Consider the following 23469-nt stretch of genomic DNA (forward strand, 5'->3'; position numbering starts at 1 on the left):
ATCCCATGTATTGAAAATAAAAATTCTTCACCGTGTTATTAATCCGATGTCTTAATGAATGGGCAGACATCGGTGTGTTCAGCATTTCATGTGTTGTCTCCTCATTTCACACTGCCTTGACATCATCAAAATTCTCCTGATTTGGATAGTAAGAGGTGAGTGGACAACAGCCAAATGCAACTTTCAGACTTAATCTACTTCAGTCATTTAAAAACGTTCACAGGACAATGAAACAAAACATATATTATCTACTCTGTCGGGTAAATACTGGTCTCAATAACAAGCTGTCTGGGAGATGCATGAAACCTGTTCCCTCTCTTATCAATGTTTTCCTGGCCATCAGAACTAAGGCCCCCTACTCTATTTTAAATTTAACTCTATGAAAATAGGCAGTACCCAAGAAAACGCTAGCACAGTTTCAGATAAAATATACTGTTGTGAAGCTGAAAAGTGCACGCAAAGCAAGCTGCATTATTAGAATGTTTAAATATTAATTATACCGCTGTGTAGTAAAGATGATCAAGTATGAGTGTCAACTAATTTTCTAAAAGCTGCAACATTTACTTTCATCTAAACTTCCTTTGTTAAACTAAAACTAAAAGCCCAGCAAGTTTAGTCTACTTGAGTGTGTTTATTTTTATTGGTTTCTGCATAATTTTTTTCTACCATAAACCAACTTTAACCCCTTTTCTGTAATCTTTGCCAGTATAACTCCAATAGCACATCATAAAATTCCTATAATTCTTCAAAGCCACGGAGTTGGAAAGGAAAGACTTGGGCATTTTGTAACAAACGCCAGCTACAATCTTCAGCCAATTATGTTTAACTCTTGCAAACCTACTTTTTTGGTGCATGTGGAGAAACTTAGAGGTTTATGCTGTGTGGCCGTTTTCATTTCCATTGTAAGCATTCTTCAGTTGCTTTTGAGTTGGAAGCCACTTCCATTTGGCGAAGAATATAGTGGTGGAGGTAGACAGAACCTAGCTCTGATAGCTGTGGAGTTCAGGCGGACAGATGGGGAGACGGATGTACACAGCCACGTACAATCAGAAAGACTTCGTACCTATGCAGAAGCCTTTCCTGATAGAGATGAGGTGGCCTAGAAAGTGGACATTAAAATGAACTCTAGTGATGGAGGAGTCAGGCAGGATCACTGCCACTTTCCCCCTTGTTGCTTTTCCTAGCACCTACTGCTCTCGTAGATTGTAAAACAGCTACTAGAATCAGGCAGGAGAATCACTTAAGATTCTTAAGAAGAGACAAAGGAAGAGCATGTGTGTAGAGAGAGACGCTCGGGTTTCATCCCGTCACCCATGGATGCCCTGCCAGGGTTTCCCACCTGAGACAGATTGTGGCTCGTGTTCGACTCACTCATGCACAAGCAGCAATACACAAGTTCAGTGTAAGCCACTTTAAAAGCTCATCGGGTGCATGCTTTACTTGTACAAAATACCTTATTCATGACGGAGCAGTGAGGGCCTAGGTAATTACTTGAATCAAGGTGGCCTCAGAAGTGTTTAAATCTGCAAGGACACTTAGAGCATGAATAATGCAAAATAATTTGCATCTAAATTTTTTAAGTGTTCTTTATTCAAAAACTAAAATGCAGTTCCGATTAAAGTTTGATGAGTGAAAGCTGAGCATTTCGTACCCACTGTGAAACGTCTCCTGTATGTGGAAATTATTTCAGACAGTGGTGAAGGGACAAAAGAGTTTTATTTTATTTTATTTTATTTTTAATTTAAGTTGTGACTAAGTCATCCTTCTTTTAAGCCTACCTTTCTTTAGGTTTTGTAGTGGCTACCAAGGTAATTCCTGAGTTTGTTTACCAGATACAAATACAAATTTCAATCCAACCCCTTAGGAAACACAATGAAAACACTTACTTTCTTAGACACAGTAATTTGCCAAACAAAATAACATTTGCATTCCAAGCTAAAGCAATGCAACTCTCTTTCTTTTCCTCTCACCTAAAAGTTTTTATTCAAATTATTCTTCTTTTGGAATCACTAGACACTCTGTTCTCGCAAAAGCTTAGAATACCCTATTTCATTTCCTTGTTATTGTATCTATGCTACTGTGCGAATATACATTATTTAATATGTCACTGGCAAATTTTCAGTGAAAAGCTAAGCAGTGTCAGTATGTTAACTCATACTTTTTTAAGGAAACAAGATTGAACAGTTGAAAATCAATTAAGAACCTAAAGGCAACTTTGTCACAATAACATATCAAAATGTTTATTACTACCCTAAAATAGCTTTTCTTCATCTAGTTTCCTAAAACTGAACATTTTGAAGATTATTTCAAAGGAGTACTATAGTAAGGTTGAATTACCACCTTTCCAATTTATAAATATTTTTGTCAGGGGGTTAAAAAAGGAAGTAAATCATAAGTTAAAAATAAATTTTCCTCTTATTTTGTTAAATTTCTACCATCTATTATCATTTGGGCTGCATAACCTGTCCTGGAACGTCTCCACATTTGCGTTTCACTTAAGTTTGTGAACATTTGAGACACCCACAATTCAAGAAATGGCCATTGTTTCCTGGATTCTTCTGCCATGTGACAGGGAGCTCTCCTGGCCCTTCTTTTCTACCTGAGATCAAAGTAAAGTTCAGTTAGAAAATAGGCCTTTCTCGTCTGGTTCATGGGCCTCTTCTGCGGCTGTGTGGAGGTGGACAGTTGGAATCAGGCAGAAAAGGCGGTGCATGTCTGACCAGGTTAGCAGCAGACCCAACCTTCTAAGTGAATTTTCAAGGTAGTTCACTCTGTGATCCACAGCAAAGGGAAATTTCCTGCTGTAGCCCTTATAAAGTATAAAGACTCAGAATTTATTGCATGCTCCAAAGCAGGCTTTTACATTATTGGAATTTTAGATGAGTATGTTTGCCCCGCTCTTGGTGAGTGGGTACGCTTTTTTCTTCTTTTTTTTTTTTTTTTGGATTTTGAACAATGAAAACATTTTTAAACTCATTGAACAAAGATTTCCCCAGCAACAGACCCCTGGCTCAGCAGGTCACCTATCTTTGCGACAGTTTTTCTTTTCCCACGCTAACCCCAGGGCTCATTTGCATAAGGTCTCTGTTGTGACAATTAGTTTCAGGTGAGCTGATTTCTATGCAACTAGCCCAAGACGATGCACAAGCCCTGGGCCTCCCTGATCCTGGTCCTAATTGCGACTGACTGGCACCAGACACAATCATCCTCTTGATTCAGCAAATTGTCCTGCTAGTAGCTTGTTGTGACCCCGCAAGCACAAATCATATCATGTCAGTCCAGCCTAGTAAACAACGACTAAAATACACTCTCAATGAGCATAATAATGTCTTTTCCATATTCTAGGTATAGTTGACTAAATGATAAATGAATGCAAATGAAAGCAACAGTCTTTTAATTTTTGTCTCTGTGTGTGTGTGCAGGTTTTTTTTTTTTTTTTTTTGGTTGGGAGTGATATTCTGGCTCCCCAGAAAAACTTTTTAGAAAATGAGACTGCCCCCGTATTTAAATTCCATGGCTCTATATAGCCCTGTCACCTGGGAGAAAGTCCCCAGGTAAAATAACTGGCTGCTTTCAAATTTCTTTTAGCTTTGTTGTTGTGGAAATAAGTAATATGCTCTTTCATCGTCTCTGAAGCTACAGGGTACATCAATATGCACATTAGCAGGGTTCCCAGTAGCCCCTACTAGACAGAAAAGCATTTGGAGCCAATGAAATTTCACATCTTTGCATAGCAACCCAAGTTAAGGAAGAACTTTTCTTAATTCTAGGAAGCAAGGGAGAAAAAAAAAAGATAAATGACTTGGCATTAACAGAATGTTTAAGGACAATAATTATTCTTGAAACATTGCCTGTCCCCCAACTCTGTCTGAAATTCTGAACTTAACTGTACTATGCTACATGTCTCATAAATTCCTTCTGCCCTGATAGTCGGGAATTCTGTCTGCCATCCTGTCATCTTACTTAGCTACTTACCTGTCATGTCTATATGCTAAAGTTAAAAAATAAATGAATAATTAAAAAAAAAAGTCCAATAAATGTTCCGAAAGCCACTTGGCTATTTTTTCTACTACTGAAAAATAGGTATTGCCACTACTATGGTGTTACTTTTCTTTTCTCCAGGTGGTTGTATATAAGCATTTGCTTCCTTGATATGAACGATATGTCAGTTCATATCCTTTGATATGAACGGTATGTCCATTCATATCCTATCTAGAACTAAAAAAGTTTTTCACACAGAGAGTGACTTTTGAGGATTTGTATCTTATTTCAAACTGGTTTCTGACACATATAAAATTACTTGTTAGTGTTGCAACACATTGGTTTTGTTTTTCCTTTCAGGTACATATGTTTGAGGCGAGGATCTTAGAAGGGAGTCAGGGGTGATGGAGAGAAACTGAAGAAGAAAGAGAAAGGAAGAGGGAAGAAGGAAAGGAAGGAGGGAAAAGAGATTAGATTAAATTTTGTATTGAAGGGAATTGCTTTAGGTCCTTTCCAAAAGATTTTTGCATTTATGGTGGAGGGACTGTCTACCCACCCTCAGATAAACTAGTCCTCTACGTGGGCCTTACCTCTTGTATCTGCATGGTCCCCCGCTCCCCGGCTACACAGCCCACTCTTGAGGGGCACACACTGCACGTGGCCTGAGCACATGGTCCAGGGTGTGACTGGAAGAACACAGTATTAATTTTCTGCTATTTCTTACGTCTGTTATGATTTTTAACCCCATTTTTTTTTTTTTTTTTTTTTTTTTTTTTGCGGTACGCGGGCCTCTCACTGTTGTGGCCTCTCCCGTTGCGGAGCACAGGCTCTGGACGCGCAGGCTCAGCAGCCACGGCTCATGGGCCCAGCCGCTCCGCGGCATGTGGGATCTTCCCAGACCGGGGCACGAACCCGTGTCCCCTGCATCGGCAGGCGGACTCTCAACCACTGCACCACCAGGGAAGTCCAACCCCATTTTTATAGAGACATGGAAACTGTATTGCCAAAGGCTTTACATTAATTCAATTAAAGGAGACTAGCAATTGCTGGCGGAGAGGAGGTTCTAAATTCTAGAGCCCTGTGGGTATGCGTTTAGACCATCCTGAGCAAGAAAATATTTGAATCCAGATAAATAAGTATATAGCATCAAGGAAAAGGATTGTTGAGGGATCTACATAATTTGATAATAAAATACAATCTACATAAAGACCTTTGATATAAAAAATCTGTACATCAAACTAAAAATTCAGGACATATTTAGTGTAAGCAATGTAAATGAATATCTAGCGTATGTTTTTCCATGTTTGGACATAACTCCCATTTTATATGAATTATGAATTTATTGAAAGAACAGTTTCAAAAACGATCATGACCTCTAGCCCCACTCTCACACTCCCCTCCTGTGCTTGTAACCTTCAGATAGAGAATCATCAGGGTTACCTCACCTTTTGGGAAACTTTAAAAAGTAAAAAGTTGCTCATTCTTGTAAAGTTCTTTTCCATGTGAATTGAGATAATAGTGTAATCTTGTCATATGAATATGTGAAATAAGGTAAGGTACCCAGTTATGGAAAAGAGAAACCTATCCACCTATGCCTAAGTGAATAATTTAAACACAGTGGCTCATTCCTACTTTCAATGCTTTTAACTTCATAATTTGCAGTCACTCTTTTCTCTTTCCCCCCGTTTCCCACTTTCTCCTTGTTCACTTCTTTTTCTTCGAGCTGAACCTCTTCCTCTGCCACCCTGGGGGCTCGGTCCCCTCCCAGCACAGCTTGAGACTTCTTTTTCTTTGCAGCTTCCTTCACAAATGGCTTCCTTTTCTGCAGCCCGGCAGTCTTCTCTGGTCCCTGGCATGCCTTTCCTGACTCATTTCACTTTCCACCTCCGCCTACCATGGCTTCTCACCTCATTCTACTTTCCACACATGCCATCTTGCCCTTTTATATCATTTCTCTTCCTACCTCTTGAAATCTAAAGATTTCTCTAATTTCCATTCTTTCCTCTTAACTGTGTTAATTGCCTTTCTTGTAATCCAAATTTGTTGAACTTCACAGAGTTTTCTGATTAGAATTTATTTTCCTTTCAGCTTGTGAATTCCTAAAAACATCCCTCTCTCTGTTTCCATATTTATCACCTTCCCCTCTCCTCCAGTCTGCTCAGATTTCTGGCCTAGAGGTTTTTCTTCCACACTTCCTAATTGTTGCATCCTCTTTAGTATTTCCCATTGCTCTCCTACCTCTGTCCTAAAGGGATTCACTTCTTAATTTACTAGGCAGTCTTCTTTTATTTATGCTATATTTCTTCTCATCTCTCTATAATCTCTTTTTTCAATTGTTCTATCTTCTACTTCTTTAAGGTTAAACTCTCCTTAGCACCTTATTTTTCCATGAACTTCTACCTGCCTAGTTCATGATTTTTTTTTTGCCCCTACCCCATCTCTCTGTATTATTATTTCATTGTAAAACTTTACTCTTAAATTATTTCCTACACTATCCATACATTGTGTTTTTATATATGTGTTAGCTTTCCTTAATACAAATCCAGCACTCACTTAAGGATACCAGACTTCCCTGGTGGTTAAGAATCTGCCTGCCAATGCAGGGGATACGGGTTCGATCCCTGGTCCGGGAAGATCCCACATGCGGTGGAGCAGCTGGGCCCGTGTGCCACAACTACTGAGCCCGCCAGCCACAACTACTGAAGCCCGCATGTCCTAGAGCCCATGTGCCACAACAAGAGAAACCACCGCGATGAGAAGCCCATGCACTGCAACGAAGTGTGCAGCCCCCGCTAGGCACATCTAGAGAAAGCCCACGTGCAGCAACGAAGACCCAACTCAGCCAAATATAAATAAATAAATAAATAGATAGATAGATAAGGAACCACCATTATTAAAAAAAAAAAAAAAGAATACCTACCAAAATGATTCCTCATTTAACTTGGACAGTATTGAGAGAATTCTGCTTATTTATGAGAGAAAAAAAAATCATTGTTCAGGTAAGATAACTACCTATCTATCTATTTTCTAAGACACTGGAAACCAGAAGCTGTAGGTTTGAATCCTGGCTCTTTTACATATTAAGTAGGCTAATATTAGCCAATAGCTTTCTAATTTTTCTGAGTCTTGGACTCCTTGTTTGCGTTAAGTACCTTCTCTATCTACCTCCTAGAATTACTGTGAAGATCAAATGAGATACTTCTGTCAAGGCATTTGTACAATGTTAAACACTCGAAAATCATTAGTTTTAAATGTTATCCTTTGTGTTCAAACTGGATGTATCTGGAAATAGGGTTTATAAAAGTATGACGCTCTAAACGGATGTAATTTCGTTACTTTAGAAGAAGACTTAATGTAGGCCAACATAATTTGCTTGCAATAACATGAACAGAAAAAGTTCGTAAATCTAATATTCGAGTAGAAGATTGGAGATGCTAGTTTAGTGGGAGGTCTGAAAAAATGCCATGTTAACTGAAGGAAGGTCTATATTATTTGCTTTGGGTTAATTTATAAAATACTCATAGTTTTCTGGGTAGACAGTAGTCAGAAGCCAAACCCTTCCTGTGTCTACCTTAAAGGCCACCTTTTCTGAGCTAAACCTTCCTCCCATCATCAGATTTCAAAGTAAGTGTTTGTCCCAAATGGGGCTGATTTGTTTGACCTAAAACATTTCCAACCTTTATGTGATACTTATTGTATAGACAAATCCCTTAGCATTCTGCTGTGGGTGCAGAAACCACTAAGGATTCAGTATTTTTTGTACAGTGAAGCGAATCTGATGTGGAATAATAGAAGTCAAGGTGGTACGGAGTTTTAGAGAGGATCAGGGTCACACACCAAATATCTACACAGACCAAGCAGGTGAGGGAGGGGGGCTGGTTCTTCCAAAGGGGATCCAGAGTAATTCCCTCATGGTCTTTCCATGCATCCGTGTGAGCCAGAGATGTCACATCTCTTGAGTTCTCCAGAGGTGCTGGAAATCTGACTCTTTGAGTGACATTGCCCAATTTTAAAATATTGACAACCAACTCAAATGTGTTTAAAATACTTTGTGAGCCAAACCAAACACATCTGTCAGCCACCAGTTTGCAACCTCCATCCAATCCCTACATTTTACAACCAGGGACATGAGGCCCAGAGAGGTTAAGGGATGTGCCATGGCCAGGCTGTGATTGGATGGCAGGGCTGGGGGGCCAGAAACCTGAGCTTCCTGAATCAAGTCTAGGACTCTTCTCGTTAGATGGGGTTGTGATCCCAGAACTCCAAAGAGCAAGCAGCTTGCTGGAATGGAAACTAATGGAAGACATGTGGCCTCATCAGGAATGGCTCCTTCTCTACTTTTCCCACCCCAAACTCTTCCTGATTGCAACTGCTGCTGCTTGTGAAGGTAAATGTGCTGAAGGTAGATGTTGACAAAGGGGCCAGGAGGATAGACTTTTTTTTTTTTTTTTTCTCAACATCCTTATTGGAGTATAATTGCTCTCCAATGGTGCGTTAGCTTCTAGGATAGACTTTTCAATTCCTTCCTGGCAATTCTCCTGCCATCTCCTCCACAGACTCTCTACCACCGTCTCTTTCTTCTCACCACCCCCTCGACTGGGCGAGGACGGCTTACTTCACAATGGGACTGCAGTGGAAACCCACTTCCTGACAAGCTTATGTCAATACCAGGTGAAACATCTTCTGAGCTCTCTGTACAGGAATTATGAAAATACCTCACCTGAAAAGCAACTCTCCAATCTTTCTAAAAACACATAGAAGCAGTAAAACCAAAGAGTCTTGAGTTCAGAACATATGGCTCCATTGTCCAATAACTCACCGTGTAGGCACACTGAATTTTCTGATTCTAGCCCATTTCACTCTTGGCATATACAACCACTGTAACCTGACACTCCAGAAGAGAGAATCATTTAGCTTAAAAATAAGACATCATCTCAGATTGGATCTTGGGAGAAAGCTATCATCAACAACAACAACAAAATTTACATTCAAAACAGCATCCTGTCCCTGATTTGGAGTCAGAAGACTAGGGTTCAAATCCTGCTCTGCCAGCTCTGTTTCCATTTCTACCCAATGAAGAAAGCCTATGGGTAAGGATAGTTGAATTCTCTGGTTTCTTCCAAGTTCGAAAAATATATGAATGCTCTCTAGGGAAAATATTTTGGAAAATTAAACACATATGTCAGATTATACAATGATTTTAAAACAGAAAAATATGTATATACATATATGCTAATTAGTATTATCATTTAATTCCAAATACTGGAACACTGGGTTTGGCAATTTCGGAACCAAAAAATCTGGTAGGATCCTTTTTTAAAAAAATTGATAGATTTGGACCATATGACTATGTATTCTCACTTACCTATGCCAGTGTTTGGATAAATAGAAAAAAATTAAATACATAGAGAACTAATCAATTGGGGTATTCCTTTATGATGTAAATTGTTTCAAGAAACCATAAAATCAGTTATCTAGCATTGCCTTCTCTCTTATTTTCCTTTTCTTCTCAGCTTAAGAAAGTAAAAATGAAATCAATAATTTAAGCTGTCACCCTCCCAAAGAGGAGAAAAATATTTTTGAGTCAGTGTTATTTTCCAAAACCTCTGAGTTTTTTAGGCTTTAATTTGCCCCTCACTGACATCTATCTTTACCTTATGATGTAAGGGGTACTTCAGATGAACCTAGAGTCTCATTGAGGTACCCCACCTGAGTTTACAAAACTTTTACAGTTGGCTCAATTGGCTCAAAAGGACGCGAAAAAAACCCACAATTAAGAGACCTATTCTTGAAAGGATTCCTTTCTTGTATTCATACCTCTCCTCTGACTAAACCTTTCATATTGATCACAAAAGTGTAGATTTTTTACCTCTTTTTGGTCTACAGGAAAAATAGGTATTTCAATAAGCATGGAGAAAGAACACATCAAATAAGATATTAAAAGATTTTTTTGAAAGAAAGACTGTATTCTTCTCAATTACATTTTTATAAGAGAATGGCCATTCAAGTGGAACTTGGCAATTCACTCTACCCACTCATTTCCACGTGTATTCTTTTTAAAACTAAATCTACCTTGATCATGGTTTTGATTACGAATCCCGAAAACAATTATGGAAATGATCTTTAATATAATAATATATTTTACTGAATGTCTCAGCTTTTTCATTCCAACAACTGAAACAGAGACAATTCCTTGCATGTTGAAATGTGTAATTATCATGTATCCAAAAGGGAGGGTGTAATTTTCACATCTGATTACAAGGGAAGGGTGTAAGTGAAGCTGCCTGGGTAAACTTAACACTTGTTTACAAAGAGCACTACCTTTGATATTAAAAACTCAAAACACTGAGAAAAATCAAGAGTAACATGCACAAAACTAAACAAAAACCTAAGTATTTTTCTTGGCCCTGCTACACAAATAAAGTCATTTTTTCTGACCCTGTACTGGTCGACTTATTTCTGATGGTTTTTGAGACTCTAGTATCATTTTGCAGGCTTCTTGGTGACTGTACTGCTAAGGGTTAGGAAGCTCAAGCATTAGATTTAATTCAAAAGGAAACTTCAAATTCATGTTATTCTTTTAAAACTACATGGTCAAGCCTACTAAAACATATTTAGTTACCTATTTAGCTTTTAAACTAGAGAATGATTTCCATCTCAACAGATCATACTTTCCTAAACACAATCATTGCTTGCAAGATATGTATTTTTGATGTTTCTGTCTCCTTTTATTTTTTTAACTTCTGATTTACCTTTGATAAGATCAACTTCTGCTCATGTGAACACATGCTTTGGACATGTAGGAAGAGATAATATCAGAGAAAGTCCGAGCTGTGATGGTAGCTATCACTTAACAAGAAGATTAAAGATAGATGCAAGATCACACAACAGGTAGGAAAAAACTGTCCTAATAGCCAACACATATTAGGAACAATTTTGAATGATATGTAATTATGAGTGCTAAGTAATTGTGCTTGTTTTTGAAAAGCTTAAAAAGATTGACATTGAATATTAAGGCTAGTTAATTTTCCTATTGCATTTCATAAAACAGGCAAGAAAGGGAAATACAGAGAAGGAAAAAAAGAAAGGTTAAGAAACTGATTTAGGAATAGAAGATAAAAAACATTTTCATGCTAAAAGAAGCCTACTAAAGCATATTTAGTTATCTATTTAGCTTTATGATTACACAGAAAGCAATGAATTTGTTAGAAAGCTATTAAGTTATATAGGTTTTGCAAATGCAGTGCTAATGGGAAGGCTGATTTTTGGTATATTTTAGAAATTAGGGTTTTTTTTTTTGATAACTTGCCAAATCAAACCTGACAAGCAAGAAGTTTGAAAAAGGATACAAGCTACCAAATGATTAAGATTTCTGAATAATTACAACTAAATAGAAAGTTACTCTGTGAAAAAGAATCAGGCTCCTCATTCCTAAACTGACATTGCCTAAAGCATTTCAGCAATAGTCAGAGCTTAACTTTTATATGATCTTAGCTTTTTTCTCTTTACAAAGGATTTCACTGTGAGTCTTACATTCTGCTTTCCATTAAATCAAAAAGCAAAACACCTGACATGCAGCTCCTTTCTCCCCTACTTCAGTGGGCGTGCCGGAGCCCTTACTTGACCATAGGGCTGCGTGGAAGGGGCGGAGGTTGTAGTTTCCAGGTGGCTTAGAGGCCTATCCACCACAACACATCCATGTCCACAGCACCAATCAATGCTTAGCGCACAGCACATTTTTCACTGTGTTGTTAGAGTACATTTGCTTATATTTTGCACAATTTTAATTTACCCATATTGATCAAACCGAACACTCAATAAGACCCTAGGCACCTGAGGCTTATTAAAATGAGTCAACATGAAGCAAGTAAGCAAGGAAGTAATGGAAACTGTTTGGAGATTTAAATACAGTGGAACCCACTTAAATAAATACCTGTTAATGAAGTAAATCTATTAAATGAATTTATTTTCTCTGAACCAAATCAAAACACATAGAGTAATACTCAAGGGAACCTTTAAATGAATACTGCTTAAATGAATAAGCATCTTAAATGGACGTGCCTCTCTGGAAAGGCAAATAGGATTTTCATGTTCTCTAAGGTTCATTAAAGCAAGAAGATCCATGTTGACTTTTTTTGGGACATACTGTCATTTTTTGGAATTAAGCACAAAAAATTGCTTAAATAACATTATTTAAATAATATAAATATTATTTTTCTCAAGGCTAATTGCTCGTGTGTGTGTGTGTCTGCCTGTCTCTGTCTGTTGTGGGCATTGGGCTCACATGGGACAGACCCTTGAAACAATTGACTGTGTTCATTTCTCCAGCAGCTTATCTATGGCAAGTAAAGACAGAAAAATATGTTAAATTTCTAACCGCCTCCCACAATCCTATGTCACAGAGAAATGGACCAGCTACTTTTAACAGATAATTTATTTGCCTCTTTGGAAAGTTCTATTATCTCTCCAGCATGGTTGAAACGCATGATTAAAAGAATCAACCCCCTTACCTTAATGGTGATGTGTAATAAGAGGCTCATTGGCAGGCATTCAGGGTGCTCAAAATAATGTTTTAAAAGACATAAAGGCATCCTTTTGTGGTAAAAAAACATGTAACACGTCATCTACCCTATTGACAAATTTTTTGTTGTACAGTACAGGATTGTTCACTCTGTGTGTATTGTTGTACTTACACAAATGCTTTCTAACATAAAATTTATGTAGGACCACATCTTTAACTGATCAGGTCTCTCTTTTCTCAGAGGGTTTGACCTACAGTGGTATGTTATTATAATAAAAGAAAAAATGCAGCACACAATGAAGTCTTAAAGTAATAATACCTTTTTAAAATACAGTGGGCACACAATCTGCAGCGATGTTTTTCACCCCCCTTTATCTAGTATTGCCTTTAGAGGGCCTTGTTTATTCATTTTTTCCCCCTGGCCTAATAAAAGATATTAGCTCCTTTCCCTAAGCAAAAACACTCCTATCATGAATCAGGCAACTTAGTGGGAGACTGCTGGCCAGGTTTCACCCCACTAAAATTCTAATCTATACTTTGTCTTTTAGAATTAAGGAGAAAATGCGTATCAGCAGAATCTCCTCTCTACTTTATTTCATTTATAAATTACGAGAATGATGCCATTATATATTATTAATTTCTGCTGTTCTCCAACTCTGCTGCAGCAGTGAGCTGCGGATGTTGGAACGGTGTAATTATGTTCTAGTAGGGTAGCCATCCGTTTCCTTTCAAAAATTTACAGGATTCTTAATCACGCTGCTCATTTGGGTGCGCAGCAGCGAGGATGGCGAAACACAAACAGGGCACGTTCGTTTACATAGGAACACCTGCTTAGCATGATAGCAGATGTCAGTCAGTAAGCAGAACACAAAAGGAAAAAATATCAACAAGAGCAAACTTGCACCATTTTGACTTGGTGTGGGGATATCTTTTCAGAAGTGATGGCAGCAGTGGACATTCCTTCTAAAACACAAACAGAGTCTCTGAAATTCCCAAGTCTTGTCTGTGGTTAACATGTGGTCAGAGAGAAAGGGCATTTGCTCTCTTGTTGCGTTCCGGTACTGACTCTGACTCTCTGTATTATTTGGGGGAATTACTAAAACTACCCTGCCTCAGTTTCCTGATCAATAAGCATACAAGGGGTTGGATATTCTATATAAAAACCTAGTTCCTTGAAGGTGTTTGTCGTTAGAAGCAATATAATGGTGACAGCATGGCTCTCACCAGACCCAGTTCAAATCCCACCACTGTCACTCAGCAATTGTGTGACATCAGTCAAGTTATTTAACCTTGCTACGTACGGTTTCCTGATTTGTAACGTCTATTGAGAAAACTAAATGAGATAATGTATACAAAATGCCTGCCACATAGTGAGGATATACTAAATGGTGGCTGTATTATTATTATTACTCTCATCTTCATTATCATTATTTTATTTTGATCCTTGCAGAACCTTTCCTACCCAACATGTTATTTATTAAAAGTCTGGAATGACAGCCAACTGAAATCTCTTGCAGAGATCATCATAAACTATATTTTTGATGTGTATAGTTCTGTAAGGTTATTATAATGATACCTACTACCGTTATTTTATAGTTAGATAGCCTGTCATCATTTCCACAACATTTTCTGGGATTTATTTCTGAACCATAAGAAAGCTTTTCTGGGCTGTACCCTGACTGAAAAGAGCCTCCGTGAAAGCAAAGTGCTTTCTAGAACTTCGACACAGTAGAATGAAGCTATGGAAAGGAAAAAGTCAGATGCTCATCATCTTCACGTGCTCAGCCCACCCTGACAACTTTTGTATCAGTCTTTGAAGGACTTTTCAGAGGACTCTGGTATTTTCCCTTCTCGCCTTTTCCCCAAAATGGTTAAAATTCAAAATGGAAAAGAGCGATCACACATGGGCAATGACTAATTTTCCTAAGGAATTTTAGTATTCGGAATGTGTCTGCTTATGCAGGCCTGTGCGTTAAAGGCTCCCTGAGTATGCATTGACTTGATACCCAATAATGGCTGCTAAGGAGCCGTTATGTAATGCCGTGTCAATGATCCGTGCATTGAGGACTCCCTGAGTACGCATTGACACCACAGACCGGAACGGCTGAGAAGAAGCTGTTATGGTCTATCATGCCAATGATGTGCAGATATTGGCAGGGCCTCTGGCCCTTCCGTGGAAATGATGAAGTCTCTGAAGGAACCAGTGTGGGCACCATGTGGGCGACATCGGCGAGCTCATGACAGCTCCATTTTCCCTCCCTCTGGGGTTTACTGCCAAAAAGTCAGCTTGGAAAAGTTGTCCAATAACTTCTGTGGTCCCACGTTACATCACCAAAACAGAAAAAAGAGTTAAAGATATTCTTGCCATTTAGCCTTAAGTTTCTTTCCAGAGAAAGAAACTGATAACTGTTCACAGCAAAAGGAGGGGTAAAAGTTAAGGTAAAATTTTTTCATCGTTTCCTAAGTTTTCGATTATAAATCTCACTTTTCTGCTTTATGAATTTCATGTCATACATGGACATGGTACTGGGCAGACTTTCTGTGGTGGTGGTGATTTTCTGAGATTGAAATATTTAATCCATGCAAAGAAAAATACCTTTTTATATGTCCTCAGCAGTTGAATAGGTACTCAGAACTCGGCATATAGGAAATGGTTCAAAAAACCTTGGGAAGAGAAGTGCAAGTTCAAGAATAAAGTTTGGATTCACACATGCTTTACCAACTTAAGGCAGTAATTAATTCACTTATGGTATTTACATGCCCCTCTTCAGATACTTATGGAGAACATGGGAATTTTAAATTCACAATTCAGTGCAAAATTTAAAATGATCTTCATTAGAATTTGAAGCTATACTCTAAACTGCTTTATATACTACCAACAGGGAGCCTCATTATGTAGTACTATATTTGGACTACCTTCTTTACATTTTGTAGCTGTAGATTTGAATGTATTTCTGGTATGCTTAAGCAGAAGCAAACAACGTGTTTTAATCTGTTCTATTAACTAACCAATCCCCATAGTTGCATGGCAAACATATAAAGTCAAGAGACCTTAGCACATCTTTTTTTCTGCCGTCTTAAAAGGATCACAGAAGAAGAGAGATCTAAGATACTCAAGCACAGAAGGGTGGCCAAGCCTTGCAGAAATACCAAAGTGGTTCACTAAAAAGGATGGTGGGAACAAAGAAACAGTCAGATTAGGCAGAAAATAGTTAGAATGATTGTGATTCTAAGTACAGAAGGTACTTCTACATGCTCATTTCCTTGAATAGAAAACAGTCCAATTCTCATAATGATTTTTGGAAGTGAGGTAAGATGTCCACCATTGGTGTGTATTAAATGTTGACTGACTTAATGCCTGACAGAAGAGCAAGGGGGGAAACTCACTAAACGCTAACCCAAAGTAGATACTCAAGAAACACACTGAAGAGCGGAGGGTGAGGACAGATCATCAAATACCTATTATGTGTTTGATACTTCTACCTATTACCAATAATTCTTCCCAACAATCCTGTAACGTAAGTATTATGAGAAATGGAGACACAGTTAGGTTGAGCGACTTGCTTCTGGCTGCATGGCTGGTATGAAGTAGAAACCAATTTGAGGCCAGATGTTCAAAGCCTCGCCTCTACCGGGCACCCACACTGCCTCTCTGTCTGCCTCCCTGACTCACTCTTAAAGGTGTCATTGCGAAAGGCGGAAAGCCAGTTGACTTAAATATAAACTAAATGAAAAGAAAAGAAAAAAATCCCAAGTATTCAAAATGGCATAGCTGTCACTAAGTGAAGTTCAAGGCATTGTTAACTGGGTGGTAGGGAGTCTAATGTAAGTTATCAAAAGCTTTTTTCTAGATATTATAATATACACTAAATGTTTAATGTACCTGCTGTATTCATTATCAGAAGATAGTTGAGTAGAATGGATTCGTCTCCGTATTAAGTACAGCCTCCCTTTAACAAAATGATTTTTGCATTCCATGAGCTGAGCTAGTCACTGGTGACAGAGAGATGAACAAGACGGTCCTCAAGGCATTTATACATTTGTGAGAAGACAAACAGGAATCAGATATTGTAAGTGTTGTGATAAAGGTCAGCTCAGAATATATTCTTTGAGAAAATTTTTAAAGAGGGCATTTTTCCTATAGAGAAAAAGTACCATGTCTATTTCCTGGAAATGCAGAGGTACAAGGCCATGCCAACCACTGTGACTATTTCTTTTCCTTTTTTGTTTTTTAACACTCCCTAAAGAATTGAAGAGGAATGAATAACTCAGCTTAAGGTTATTGTTTCCTCTTTTCAAGAATGTTTTGGCATGACCCAGAAACTGAGGTACCTCTATCATAGAATTCCTGGCAGCCTGATTAGTCACACCTTGAAATAGTCAGAAGCAGAATGTATTGAGTGTCTTCTAGGCTTCAGATACTGCCCTTCCATTTTTGTTCAAGACTCCAATGTTCCTATAAAATAAATATTGGACCCCATTTTAAACATTATGAATTGAAGCTCAGAGAGGTTAAGAAATATACTCAGGGCCACATGAGAGTAAGTGGCAGAATTTGTTTGTGTCTGAATGCTCCATTCTTTTCATGGTATTGAATTCCTCATTCCCTAGGGAGAGAGGAGAGCTGGACGCCATTCCTTGTAAGTGAATGGACCTAAGGATGTTCTTGGAGCAGGAGTCTGGGGAGGGGAGATGTGAGTATGAAATAGCAGAGCAGTTCTCTTTCGAGGTAGGAGTAGGCAGCACACAGTAGGTATGTGAAAGCAAGTATTGCTTCACCTACAAGTGGACCAGTTAATAGCTTCTAAATTTCATCCTTAGTTGTGTAAGCTCTTTGGGACCTTAAAAAAATATCTTGAATTCACATCCCATGCACGTCTCTTATGGCTGTTGTCCAAATCCTATTATCTGGGAACTTAATTTAAAATAGCTTGGTCTTTTTGAATTGTCAAAAACTCTAATAAAACAGGAATATTTCATACTTGCACAGACCAAATTCTGTGGGACATCCAAAGCTTAGCTCTTAAATTATGTTCTTAGATCAGTGAAGAGGTAAAATCTACACTTTATTGAAAAGCACAATGCAGACATGAATTCTAATGAATCCCTGACTCTATGCAAGCAATGTGAGAGTCACTATTCTGCTTATTAACTATATCTATTATTATACTTTAATTGTAATAATAAGTCAGACATTTTAATGGACTGGTTAGGTTGAAAACTGAGAAAAAGCTAAATTATTGTTTTTTTGACAACGTAAATTAATTTCTGGAAAGGTAGAAATCTTTAAGTTCATGTCCTTAAATTCTAAGCCCTTTAAGAAAGGTAGACAATGTGGGAATACCACAGCTGTAATTTTTTTTAAAAGGCTACTGTTCCTTTAATGCCCAGCTGGTTCTGAGATGTAATAAAATTGACATATTGATTCCTTTGAATTTACAAATGCCTGTTTCATAAACTCCATCTCCAAAGCCTAGGCATCTTTAGAGCACTGTCATTTTTTTTCTCCAAATGGATCAATTATGTGCCCACGTAATCCTGTTACCTGTGAAATCCATGCATACTTCTCCCATTTGCTGCAGTTCCCAGGCGGACAAACTTGCATTATGTACGCATAAACAAACAGCACATTTTCCTGATATTAGAGATTGTTTTCAAAGTGAAAGGCAATCTCTTGGGTCCTTTACTCACAAAAAAAAAAAAAAAAAAAGAGAGAGAGAGAGAGAAAGAAAGAGAAAAAGAAAAACTGGGTGCCTGTTTCTTCAAGCAACCTCAGTATATATATATTATATACACACTATTAACTACTTACAATCCCTAACAATTCATTTAAATCATATGGTTTTGCTGTGCTCAGTCCTTTCACTGATCCAAGGAAGTAAATTTTTCATTTTAGTTAAACTAGTTCATGAAGGTTTATCACATTTTTTTTATTGCTATCTTTTCTCCTTTGCTGATAATTAGTTATTTAAGGGCAAATCATCCCCAAGACACCTTGAAGAAATTGAGAAATGAAAACCCAAAGTGAATTAGGTTATAAAGTTTGCAGTCATTTTATAGTGAGGAAAGTCCTCAGTATCTTTCACTGTAGCACTTGACACTCACCGGCTCTGAGTCTTCCTTAAACACACAGAGAGTCCCTTATTGAAACAACCGTAGAAAACACAAAGATTCTGCTTCTACTACATTAGGAGAGAAACGCCTCAGTGAACTAGGTCTTTCCCATGTCTTAAATCTGTAACAGCAAATTGTCTTCCCCCACCAGCCCATTTCCATGTTCACGTGTGGACACCCTCACCAGTACAAACACAGAAAGAAGGCTTATGTGCCAATATAGGCACAGACTGTGCCTATAGAATCTCCTGCAAATAACCACCAAGCAAACATGCTTTTGTCAATGTGTGAACTCTCTGTGTGAGCAGAGTACTGTGCACAGAGATATGCATTCTCGCTTCATTCTTTCAGCCTGTGCTGTCTCTGATTTTCCTCACTTCGCTGGGCACCCAGCAGTCCAGCGACACTGCACTTGCACTCTACAATTTGTCTTTAAGAGATTCCCCAAATCACAAAACATCTTGTCTGCTGTCCAATGTGCTCCCCCCTATGCAAAGAAGATGGTCTGAAAAATCAGGTTGTGCTGGGAGCCCTGTGGCCTGGCCCACTGCTGCCATTGTGCGGGAGTGGTTTTAAAGATAAATGGCTGCATGTTAACCAGATTTGACATGCTGTACAAAGGCAGCCACCTTTGGTCCCATGACACAGCCAAACAGAAAACACAACAAGCAAGCCTGGCAAAGATGTCCGACATGAATAAAAGCACAACAATTTGTCACATAGTTGTTACAAAATGTTAGCAGCTTTAGGGCCTGCCATGGGATGGCGGAGATAAGGCAGTGTGGAGAATTCGGTAGTTTAAGGATTGGTAAGTCTTAGGCAATGGAAGAGTTAATTCAGAAAAGGGGGAAAAGAGTCATCGCAAAGGGATTATTTTCATTTGCTTCCTCATAAGGCCTTAATGTCATGAATTAAATCAGCAAGGCCAGTGTTCCAGGGTTTACTAAACTCTACTGTTTTGAAGGGCTGTCTGTTAACCATCTCTTTCCAAACTCCCAGAGATGTAACACATTCTAGGATCAGTTTCTTGAGGATTAAGAATCATTTTTCATTTTATATTTTTCAAACTGGCCTAGCGATAAATGAAAGGAAGAATTTTGAGGATGAAAAAAATCCATACGCCCAACTTAGTCTCATTATTCACCTAGAGAAAAGAAAATCAAATTGCCTCACTTTAACTCTTTCGAACGCTAGGTTTCTTTTTCCAAATGTTTTTCCAGAATTACTTGTAATTCTGGAAATTCTATGATTCCAGTAACACTTAACCATAAACTTTCTTTCTGACTCTGGACTCATGCCCTTTCTAAGCCTTCATTTCCTCATGGGTAAAAAATGTATTGAAATAATAGCATCTCTTTGATAGAATGGTTGTCAGGGCAACATCAGATGACACAGGCAAAATTCTTAGCACAGGTCTCAGCGCATTATAAGTACTCAATAAATGTTAGATAATATTAGCTTTCTTACAGTTGCCAGGGACATTTCACGGAAATACAAATATGATTATGGCATTCTTCTTTAAAAAACATTTCACGAGCTCACCATCACCTATTTATTGGATAAGAGCCAGAAATATGTGACGGGAGATACTTCTGCTCACAAGTCACCTTTGCAGACTCAATTCAAGCTTATCCCCTTGCACTGGTGCTCTGTTCCAGACAAGTCAATTGCCTGACAGCACCTGAGCTAGTCTCCCTTTCCCTCCTCCAAGGCCTGTACTTGCCGTCCTCTCAGCCCAGGATGCCCTTCTCCAACTCCACCAGGGAAATCCGAGTCATGTGACCATCCTCCCTTCAAAAAGCCGCCTCCCCCAGGAAGCCTGCCCTCACCACCTGCTCTCAGATCTAGTTAAGCCATCATCTGCGCTCTCTACTCACTGGATACAAAGTTCCACATTTTCCTCACTTCTGGAGGACCCCCTTTCTCACTAGACAGTGAGCTCCTCAGGGGTCCAGGCTCCATCGTTCATTTTTTGATTTGCAGCCTCAAGTTCAGTGCCTATACATAGTAGATGCTCAATTAATGCAGGATGAATAAATGCTGCCATTTTTTACTGAAATACCAGAAGCCTAAAAAAGGACCCAGTGGCACACATTTCAATTATTTTTGAAACAAGAAAAATTTTTTTTTCTTATAATGCAAAGCTCAGATCACCCTTAGGAATGAAGGCGGAAAGAAGCCCTGAGTGGAAAAAGAAAATGTGCGTTTTTCTTCCATGAGCCTCACATCAGCTTCGAAGAGGTACTGCTTCTAGCAATGGCAGAGTGAAGCACGTAAGCTCATATGGCAAACTTTGAAAAGAAAAAGGACTTAAAAAAAAAACAATTTCTGGCCAATCTAGTGCTGGCATAGCCCTATAGTTCAGACCTTTTCTGAGGATCCCGATGACTCTGTAAGAGAATGGAGACGATACTTGGGAGATGAGCTATAAAAGACATTGTCCTTGTCAATGGTCTGATGTAACACAGGTGAAAATTCCCATGTAAAGAACTCCACGCTGCCCTGCGAGCTTACAGAGGACTACGAACTAAACATAAAGAGGTAAGAAGATTTCTACTGCAAATTTTTCAAGGGGTAGGGCCTGAAGCTCTCTTGACATCTGTGATTCTCTAACCTTTGTGACCCCTTGTAAACTCAGAACCAGCACAGCCCGGAGCACGTCACAGTCCCTCCCCTGTCCCACCACTCTCCTGAAACTTGAGCCAAGTCCCATGTGGCTGCAGATCTTATGCTCACAGGTCCTGAAGGGAATCCAGGAAGCCATTCTTTGACGAAATATGCACTCTTCCTCACTGAAGGTGAACTGACTGCAGGAAGGTGAAATCGCCCTAATCACAGTTAGTGGGGAGAGCAGGATCTTGAAGTTAACTGGTAACCTTTCAGTTTCCTCCATTTATAGGTCTCATTTTATTTCTACTTGTAACATTAAATGGGAAACTAAATATTAAACGATTTAAATACGGGAGAAATGACGGCATGCCATTCACTCAGTCTAAACTGCACAGTTCATCTGTATCCTAAAACTGAGGGGGGTAGACCCGATAACAGGCCTAAAATCAGAGGATGGTAAGATACCGTCAGAGAAACAGACTGGTCCTTAGTTTTTGTCTCTCTCCCAAAAATGTCAGGATTACCCAAAGAATATCTTCAGAGTGAAATCACTGATTTCTGCCTCGAACAGCAAAGAACCAGGCAGAATATTTTACATGAGAGAATCTGATTATCAGATTGATCTATAACAATTAACTAAGCATATTCTTAGGATAAGCTTTATATGGAGTGATCATTTTGCAGAGTGCCAAATACAGGAAGAGAACGCTTAAAAAGTCCCAAGAAGTCTCTTTAAGAAGCCAGATACTATAACCCCATATTCTTTTCGATTAATGATTAAAATATCTTAAATTCATATTGCTCAGCTGATGAGGATAAACACATGAAAGTTAAATTTCTTCCATTAAAAGCAGATTTTTATAACTCTCTAGTTCTTCCTTAAACTTAAGAAATAGAACCTCAAGTATTTATTGGATTGGTTAAGAGTCCTTACGTCTGTACTACCTGTTCCGTGCAAAAATTTCCAGGTCTCCATCTCACCGACGGGAATAATATGCAGCAAACCAAATCCACGTTAGTCAGAACTTCAGGTGGACGATTCAGACCCTTGTAACAATTTTAGACTTGCAATTGGTGTTGTGACGTTTCTTAATCTAGGTCTAAAATATATGCAGCATTGCTTTTAGAAAGTAAAAAAACTGGTGGATCGTGCCATCTATGGCAGCATTTGTTCAGCATTTGGTACAAATGGGAGGAAAAAAGATACAGAATGCATGGATTGATTTTCAAATTACCTCAATATTTTGAAAACATTTTCACCTGCATGCTGAGAATGCTAAGAATGGCAAGGAAGGCAATGTGCATTTGCACAGCCTCCACTGCATTCATTTATAAATTACCTCATCACTGACTGAAATTAACACTGATTCTTACAGGCAATTTCTCAATTTCCAATGCTAATTACATTTTTTTTACTTTTAAATTCTGTACCACCTGTTTTGGGCAAGACATCTTAGGCAGCGCGACCGCATTTAATCACAATTTTAATTAACCGCCCTGTAGATGTGAAAAAGAAGCAATTATAATGTAGATGAATGATGATTTTTCTGCATTAAATTGTTTTGTTTCCCTGGTATGTTGATTGTAACACAGCACACAAATACAGTAACTGTACAATTTTTTTCTATTGTAATTTAGTAATTGTTTTTGGAAAACCAGTTTGGGAATGAGTGACTTCATCTGTTTACAAATTGATTGATACTGTTCACTCACTGATTGCTGCAGCGTATATTTTGGTATTGCACAGCCTAGCATAAAATATAATTAGAGATGCACAGGCTTTGCAGCACCATTTTGGAATCTGAAAATCAACTGTAACTGAAGTATGTTTTCCTTGAGCACACTAGTATCAGTTGGGGCTGATGAAATGATAATCAAAACAATGGGCTTTCCAATTCCACCACTAGTAGAAACCCTTGGTTTCAATCTGATAGTCTAATATGGTAAATTTATGAATTACTCTACTAGGCCTGGGAGCTGGGGGCTGGCAAGTCTGAAGCTTGCACAACTCACTCAGATCTGTATCAGAAGAAGCATACAAGTGAGGTAAGGAAACAATGATGAAAAAGAAAGAGTCGCTGCTTTGGAAATGGAAGAATTGTTCCCGGCACCCGGGCACAATGCACTGGTGTGCTGTAGCTCTAGACTATCTCATCTCTACACTGCGATACAGTGAGATCACATTCATGCTCCTGGCTTGCAGATACTGATCATTAAAGCCCTACCTCATTGCAGATAAATTC

General features: G+C 38.5%; 1 protein-coding gene across 4 annotated transcripts in view; it reads right to left on the reverse strand.

Moving 5' to 3' along the window:
• Nucleotides 1-23469, reverse strand: part of ZEB2 (zinc finger E-box binding homeobox 2) — a 132861-nt gene that overhangs the window by 90291 nt on the left and 19101 nt on the right. The window lies entirely within an intron of this gene.

Source organism: Mesoplodon mirus (assembly GCF_964341445.2).
Source record: "Mesoplodon mirus genome assembly, chromosome: 8".
NCBI lineage: Eukaryota > Metazoa > Chordata > Mammalia > Artiodactyla > Ziphiidae > Mesoplodon > Mesoplodon mirus.